The following is an 8,465-nucleotide window of genomic DNA, read 5'->3' as shown; positions in this document are numbered from 1 at the left end:
AATGTTCTACCAATGGCCAGCTGTCAAATTTTGCAAATGCAGAAAACAGCTTGATCCCAACCGGTTAATTTGGTTTTGGACTGTTATCTTTGTCCCCATTCAACTATTTCTCTCAACCGCCTTTGCTCAGAGCCCACAAGCAGTGGGTCACATATCTTGCTGGTTTGTTACTACTACGGCAGCAGCAGCTGCTAATCAGGGGGGAAAGCAAGATGATAATTCTTCACATTAAAGCTTTGGAGATATTTCCTGCTCATATTAGTATCCGTAGCATTGCAGCTTTTCTTCCACCATGTTGCTGCCAGAGAAGGCCATCATAGTGCCCTGTCGATGTTGGGACCTTCCAAATCCTGCCAGCAGGGTCGGCAACCAGGGGTGATGGGAATTGTAGTCTCGAAGGCATACTGGAGACCAAAGGTAGCCATTTCTCCAGGACTGTTCTGTTCTCTTCTGACCTACACTTAAATAGCTGATGCTTTCACAAGACCACATTTCCAGCATCTTCTCCAGCTCTTTCCCCCCAGTTTATTCTTCTTCCATTTACAACGGCCTAATAAATAAAAACAAAAACATACAACAGGCTGTTTTTGGTTCTCAGCTTCCTGAACATAAAATCAGCATGCATATATATAAATATATGTGTGTGTGTGTGTAAATAAAAACAGATTTTAAGGCTTTTTTGTCTTGTACAGACCTTGTAAGTCACTTTGAGACTTTGTGGAGAAAGGAATGAAAAAAAATAGAGGGAGGAAAATCAATCAAGCACGCACCAATAAAAGGCAGGACCTCAGTGTAAAAATAAATAAAAATCAGACCCCTATGTAAAGGCTTCAAACTAGTCACTGCACAAACATTGAAATAATAATTAATAGTAGTAGTAGTAATAATAATAATAATAATAATAATAATAATAATAATAATAATAATTTATTATTATTTATATCCCACCCATCTGGTTGGGTTTTCCCAGCCACTCTGGGCGGCTTTCAACAAAGTATTAAAAGACAGTAGTCTGTTAAATGTTAAAAGTTTCCCTAAACAGGGCAGAACATGCAAGGACCAACTTGAACAAGCCCAAGTGTGCTCTTTATAACACTTGCATAGGTAAGGATGAAAACATAATATTAACAGTAAGACTCGAAATATCTCTGGCTCCCATAGGTTCTTCCAACCGGGAACCATAAGCTTAGGCTTATTAACACAATTATGACATAAAACTCTGGTGCATATGCCTCTTACAAGGCCATTAAGTGCCTCGATTTTTCACACCCCTCGTGCCATAGTACTGAAAACTCAAAAAAAGAGCAAGGAACAAACTGAACACAAGAGCCCTGTTGGATCGTTCCAAATGCCCGGCCAATTCAGAATCCTGTTCTCCAAGTGGCCAATCAGATCCCCCAATAGGAAGCCTACCAGATTTACCGTATTTTTCGGCCCATAGGGCGCACCTAGTTTTTTTGGGGGGGAAATAAAGGGGGGGGGAATTATTTTTCCCTCAGGCGTGGGGCTGGGGTGGGGGAAGCCCGAGCTTCCCCTGACCCCAGAACAGGCAGCTCTCCACAAGCCATGGGAGAGCTGTGCAAAGCCTGAAGCCTGGGGGGGCGCTGAGCTCAGTGCGCCCCCAGGCTTCGGGGTGCAGGCAGCTCTCCAAAAGCCGTGGGAGAGCTGTGCAACTTCGTGCAGCTCTCCCACGGCTTGTGGAGAGCTGCCTGTTCTGGGGGCTGCGCACCAACCTCTCTCACTCTCCAGGCTTCAGCGAAAGCCTGTATTCGCCCACCCATAGGACGCACACACATTTCCCCTTCATTTTTGGAGGGGGAAAAGTGCGTCCTACAGGGCGAAAAATACGGTAATAAGGTTTTATGCACAAAGCAGCAAACAAGCACATGTCTCCTTCATGGTTTATCTCCTCAGTCACTGCCTGAAGACTCAGAGAAGCAGTAGGAATATGCCGGTTGCAGACCACGAGAGCCCAGCTTGCTCTACAACGGCATGGAAGAGGACTATACATCACAGAGCTCAAAGGCCTACGCAACCTCTCCAGATATCCCTATTGGGTTGACAGCAGGATGAACAGCAAGTGCATTTGTAGAAAGCTGCCTAATCTCTAGGCCAACATTGCCAATGGCCTGGAATAATGGGCACTGTAGTCCAACACGGCTGATGCCCTTTCAGAACTGCTTATCCCAAGACAGCATTTCATATTTCAATGCACTTTTAGTCTAAACCTAAGAGTACAGTATTATTTTCACAGTGGCGTTTATAAAGACAACACCCCACAGTGGTCTTGATGACACACCCCGGCCCACAAAAGGCAAATAGGAAAAATTAATCATTCTCATGAATACCTTGAGAGTCAAAACTGCTGTACATACCCACTTCAGGATTATGTGGCCATTCCAATAGCATGCAATGAACTTTCAAGTGTACTAGAACGGGAAGAACAAAATTGTATAAGAGTTAAGAGAGCTGCTTCTCAAACTGGGACTCCCAATGTATTCCTGGGCTGGTCACACAATGAGTGTGTGTCTGTCATTCCCCTCCCCCCCCCCCCAATTTCTAGGGAGTTTAAAGAAAATTCATGACGGGCCCACAGCACTTCTGTTGTGGATGCTCTTGGAGTGACTTGGTTACCGACCCCCTGCCTATTAAATTCTATTTATATAAGCAATATACCCTCTAATGCCAACACGTGAATTAAAACATGGAATATATAATATGCAATTCTCCAGTGTTAAATTTGAACGCAAGAGTCTTTTATTTTCTTTTTCAGCGAGAGGAGATAGACTAGAAAGCTTAGCTGCTTGTGCCACCAGAGCTTTTTGCTGCTGTTATTGGGGAAAGATGTTGATTTCTATGAATTGCATGTCTTTTTATAATAACTTTTTTTTACTTAAGCTCTTAAAAATATTGCTAGGTGGCCTCTAACAGGATACTTATAAGTTCAATAACTAATAATAACTCCTTCTTGAACTGTGGTGCCCAGAACTGGACACAGACCTCACCTGGAGTACTGTGTCCAGTTCTGGGCACCACAGTTCAAGAAGGACACTGACAAACTGGAACGTGTCCAGAGGAGGGCAACCAAAATGGTCAAAGGCCTGGAAACGATGCCTTATGAGCAACGGCTAAGGGAGCTGGGCATGTTTAGCCTGGAGAAGAGGAGGTTAAGGGGTGATATGATAGCCCTGTTCAAATATATCAAAGGATGTCACATAGAGGAGGGAGAAAGGCTGTTTTCTGCTGCTCCAGAGAAGCGGACACGGAGCAATGGATCCAAACTACAAGAAAGAAGATTCCACCTAAACATGAGGAAGAACTTCCTGACAGTAAGAGCTGTTTGACAGTGGAATTTGCTGCCAAGGAGTGTGGTGGAGTCTCCTTCTTTGGAGGTCTTTAAGCAGAGGCTTGACAACCATATGTCAGGAGTGCTCTGATGGTGTTTCCTGCTTGGCAGGGGGTTGGACTCGATGGCCCTTGGGGTCTCTTCCAACTCTATGATTCTAATAATAGAAGGGGCGTCTGGGCATGTGCAGAAGCGATTTCCAGAGCCGCAGAAGAGTCCCTGCGCCGAACTGCTTTAGCACAGCGTGCAGGGACTCACCAAGGAGGCAGCTCAGGGGCCGGTTATGCCTTCAGTTGTTGACTCCTGGTCTTAACTCAGTATACGGCAGCTTCCTATGTTCCTATGTAAATTATGGACCTCACTCCCAAAGGTTTAAGAAGCACTGGATTGAACTCAACTTTTTAACAATACCACTAGCACAAAGCAACGGTTAAAGTAAGCAAACACTACCTAAGTGAAGCAATGTCTCCTTCATGGTTTATCTCCTCAGTCACTGTCCAAAGACTCAGAGCAGTAGGAATATGCAGGTTGCAGATCTCAGAGGGCCCAGCCTGCTCTCCAACAGTGTGGAAGGGGACTATACATGAAGTGCGTCCATTTCTAGATTTCTTGTCTCTAGGGCAGCAAGGGACAAGTGCTCTCAAGATACTGGTGCCCCTAACTTCCAAGGGTAAAGTTCAAGGAGCAGAACGTTTTTTTTTGTGGCTGGAGACAGCTGATATGCTCCATAACATAAGGTTATTAGATTTTTTTCAATGAATCTGGGGACACTTTTCAACTTCAGTCGGAATGACAGCTCGATAGGAAGTCTGCCTTTATTACTAAGATAATACATTAAAACAACTACATTAATGAAATTGAAGAGTTACCTGTGTTCCTAACTAGTTGTATTGTTCGGAGGAGTGCACCTTGCTGAGAAGACCTCTTCTTGACTCCAGCTTTGTTGCAAATTCCTGGCAATCCATGGAAAAATTACTTTGGACCGCTAACATAGCTTTGATAGTGTCAATATCAAGCCTTGATCTCTGAGGTGTCCACATCACGTTCATGGAAGAATACACTCTCTCCACTGCAGCATTGCTTCCTGGTAGACAGAGACAGAGTTGAACCAACTTCTGTAGCTGTGGATAGGGGATCATCTTCTGAGAGAAGAATGAGAAAACGTCACTCCATCTTGAACACACATCAGCGCCATCTTCATTCCATTTAGTTATCTTTTCTTTTGATACATATTCTTTCAAAGAAGAAATTTCATCAAATAAATGATCCTCACTTAGACCAACTCCTCCTACTCTTGATGAAAAATATTGGAGACACTCTTCAAAGTTTTCTCTCTGCGGAGAAGTCCGAAGCAAAATGCACTCCATGCACCTAATATCTTCAGAGTGGGAGCTCAAAGCAGTTAGGTATTCAACAGCAGTAGTGTAGAAGTCTTTTGATATGGTGAGAAATTCTTCCTGTGTGCAGGAACCACCTTCTTCGAGAGATGGCAAAAGTTTCCTCACCGAGATGGGAATAAACTTGTCATCACTCCTAGCCTGAAGTTTCTGAATCAAAATGTTGAGAATCATGCAAGATTCCACTGCTGTTACTTCCTCTCCTTCGGCTTGGAGTACGGAATCATGGAAAAGTGGCAGCGTTGAGGCAACAAAATTCATCCACAAATAGGTGCAAGGATCACTGAACCACTTTTTCAGCAGGGCTGGGCATTTCTCCTCAGACAGAAAGAAGGATTTCAAGGCAGCATAATTTTCACAGATCCTTCTGATGGCTGGCAGCAGCGAAAGCCACCTGACATTGCTATAGCTAAGAATATTCTTGTGCTCCTGTCCTACAAACTCGCAAAACTCTTTTAGATGTTCTACTCTCACTGTAAATATGTGGAAATAACCAAAAACCTTTACCACAAGTCCTTCAACATCAACAGGGATAGAATTTATTGCAGAATGTGCACTGTTATGTATCATTTGAGCGATATACCCCAAGCAGAGAATATTCTTTCCCAAACCTTCCTTCATTTTGGCGAGGACATTGTTTGAACCTTTCCTCTTCAGACCACCAAAGTTCGTGTTCGTATTGTCTGCTGAAACCGCTACCACTTTATGCTCCAAACCAAGATGCTTGATTGTTTGAAATGAAGCCGTGTATATTATTTCAGCTGTTTCCCCCGTAATTTGAACAAAGTCCACAATCTTATTACGGATGGACACAGCTTTCTCGGCATTCACATGTACGTAGCGAACAATAATTGGTAGTAATTTTGTGTTACAGTGATTTGAAGCATCTAGAAGTATAGTTACAAAAGAAGCTGTATTGCTTTCTTCTACAGCTTCAGCAATCGCCCAGGGAGCAATCACGTGTTTGACAATGGCTTCGACTTTTGTTCTGGAACACGTGAATTTCTTAATCAAGCTGGAAGTACAGTCCATAGACTTGAAACTGTGGTAATGCCTCACGCTATGAAATGCGAAAGTTCCTTCTTGAAGGGCAATGTTTATTTCACTTTGGTCTGGCACAATCGTCTTAAAGTATGCTGGTATGTTCTTTGCGTTGCTACTTTCCCGAATCAAGGAGCTTTTATGTCTTTTCGTTGCAACATGTTCAACGACTGAGGTTCGCCCGCCACTTCCAACGGTAAAAGTTACTTCACATAGTGAACAAAATGCAGAATGTTCCTTCACTCCTCTTCTGATAAATGGAAAATCTTTTAGTATCAAATCATTAACCACACATTTTCGTTTCTTTGACGTCTTATTAGCTTCAATAACTACAATACAAAAAGTACACGTGGATGTGTTAAAAGGCTGCTGATACTGCCAAAACCAAACACTCAACACTGGAAAAAGCAACTGAATAAAAGAGGAAGAGGAAAACAAAAGTGAGATATGAAAACAAGTGCGAGTTGGCAGGGAGCCAATCACATTTTGAGAGAAAACCATGCGATAGCAGCTAGCCAATCACACTTCGATATACACATTGATGTGTCTTATGCCATTGAACCAATCACACAACATTCATTCCCTACTAATTCCAAAGAGAAACTCAAGAATGAGTTGTTTCCTTCCAAAGAGAATGCCATGTAGGAGTAATTTACAGTTATCTTATAAATCTACAACACTTAAACTATAAATTCAGGGGCATTAAATTAAACCCATGGACATTTTGGGGATGGATTTTGTCAGGTGACTGATTTGTAAATCTACGGGCTGTCCCTGGGAAACAGGGACATCTGGTAACCTTACCATAACAGAGTAAGGTTTCAATAGACGAAAGAAAAGCCTTCTCCCTTAGACATAACTGGGAAGGAGGCTGTGTAAACCAGGGGTCAGCAAACCTTTTCAGCAGCGGGCTGTCAACTGTCCCTCAGACCTTGTGGGGGGCCGGACTATATTTGGGGGGGGGGGATGAACGAATTCCTTTGCCCACAAATAACCCAGAGATGCATTTTAAATAAAAGGACACATTCTACCGTATTTTTCGCCCTATAGGACGCACTTTTCCCCCTCCAAAAATGAAGGGGAAATCTGGGTGCGTCCTATGGGGCGAATGCAGGCTTTCGCTGAAGCTTGGAGAGCGAGAGGGGTCGGTGCGCACCGACCCCTCTCGCTCTCCAGGCTTCAAGAAGACACCTGCAGCCTAGGCAGCCCTGCAGGAGTTCCCACAGGGCTGTCTAGGCTGCGGATAGCAGCCTGCCGCCCGGTGCGAGAGGCGCCCTGAAGCAGAGTGCCCCTCGCGCCGGGCAGACATCCGCAGCGTGGGGAGCCTTGCAGGAATTCCCCACAGGGCTCCCCACGCTGCGGATAGCAGCCTGCCGCCCGGGCAGACATCGGACAGCCCCACAAGCTTGGGGGATAGCAGGGAGGCGCAGCGCCGCCATCCCGCTGTTCCTCAACCTGGTTCGGTTTCCCCGACCTGGTTTTGGGGGGGAAATAAAAGAAAAAGTTTTTTCCTTTATTCCCCCCCCAAAAACTAGGTGCATCCTATGGGACAAAAAATACGGTACTCATGTAAAAACACGCTGATTCCTGAACCGTCCGCAGGCCGGATTTAGAAGGCGATTGGGCCGGATCTGGCCCCTGGGCCTTAGTTTGCCTACCCATGGTGTAAACACTTTACCTTCCAAGTACATTCTAATCACAGACACACACTCAAAGAATTATGGGCACTGTAGTTTATCCCTCATAGCTACCAGTAACCGCTAAACTACATTGCTACAAGAAAGCAAGTGCTTCAAATCTGCTTTACATAACTTTAAAGCACATTTGAAGCACATGCTTTCCTGTAGCACTGTAGCTTAGCGGTCACTGGTAACTAAAGTCCAAGAGTAACACCTGCAGATATTCCATTCGCATAAAATCATGCTGTTGTACTATTTTATTGTTGTTAGCCGCCCTGAGCCCGGCTTCAGCTGGGGAGGGCGGGATATAAATAAAATTTATTATTATTTTATTATTATTATTCCTATCTTTGAAAGTGTTCCCAACCAGGTGCCTTTCAGTTATTGCTGGACTACAACTCCCAATCATTCTTGGCTACTGGCCATGCTGACTGGGGCCAATAAGAGCCGTAGTTCAAAACATCTGGATTGTACCAGGTTGATGAAGGCTAGTCTAGGTAGTAATCTTAACATCAAACAGAAAAAAATTCTCCAGTACCTTGCATTTCCAAACCAGACATGTTCCACCTGTGGATCAAATGCACTCTTCAGCAGCATCCCATGAGTTTCTCAAGGCTTTCTGACCACAAAACAAAAGTGCGCATTAGTGTATTACAAGTGCCTGAAACACAGATTCATACAGTACCATTGGCACCAAGCCATGTACAGCCTAGCATCCAAGAATACACTGCATAAACATTTATGACCAAACTTCTCTTTGTTTATAAATGCTTGGTTTCAGGAAAGTTTGGTTTCAGGAAAGCCAAGACCATATAACACTGGTCTTGAAAGACCTACACTGGCTCCCAATACGTTTCCGGGCACAATTCAAAGTGTTGGTGCTGACCTTGAAAGCCCTAAATGGCCTCGGTCCAGTATACCTGAAGGAGCGTCTCCACCCCCATCTTTCAGCCCGGACGCTGAGGTCCAGAGCCGGGGGCCTTCTGGCAGTTCCCTCACTGC

At 44.4% G+C, this 8,465-nt stretch overlaps 1 long non-coding RNA gene across 1 annotated transcript; it reads right to left on the bottom strand.

Annotated features, from left to right (window-relative positions):
- Positions 1 to 8,243, bottom strand: LOC309376235. Its single transcript, XR_014171090.1, has 5 exons — positions 8,002 to 8,243; positions 4,216 to 6,113; positions 2,376 to 2,429; positions 228 to 550; positions 1 to 80 (listed from the first exon to the last, which is right to left on the bottom strand). It is a non-coding gene; the product is annotated as an uncharacterized lncRNA (long non-coding RNA).
- Positions 8,244 to 8,465: the final 222 nt, after the last annotated feature.

Source organism: Podarcis melisellensis (genome assembly GCF_964234715.1).
Source record: "Podarcis melisellensis genome assembly, chromosome: 8".
Classification (NCBI taxonomy): Eukaryota; Metazoa; Chordata; class Lepidosauria; order Squamata; family Lacertidae; genus Podarcis; species Podarcis melisellensis.
This window is presented reverse-complemented; position numbering and strand designations above follow the sequence as displayed.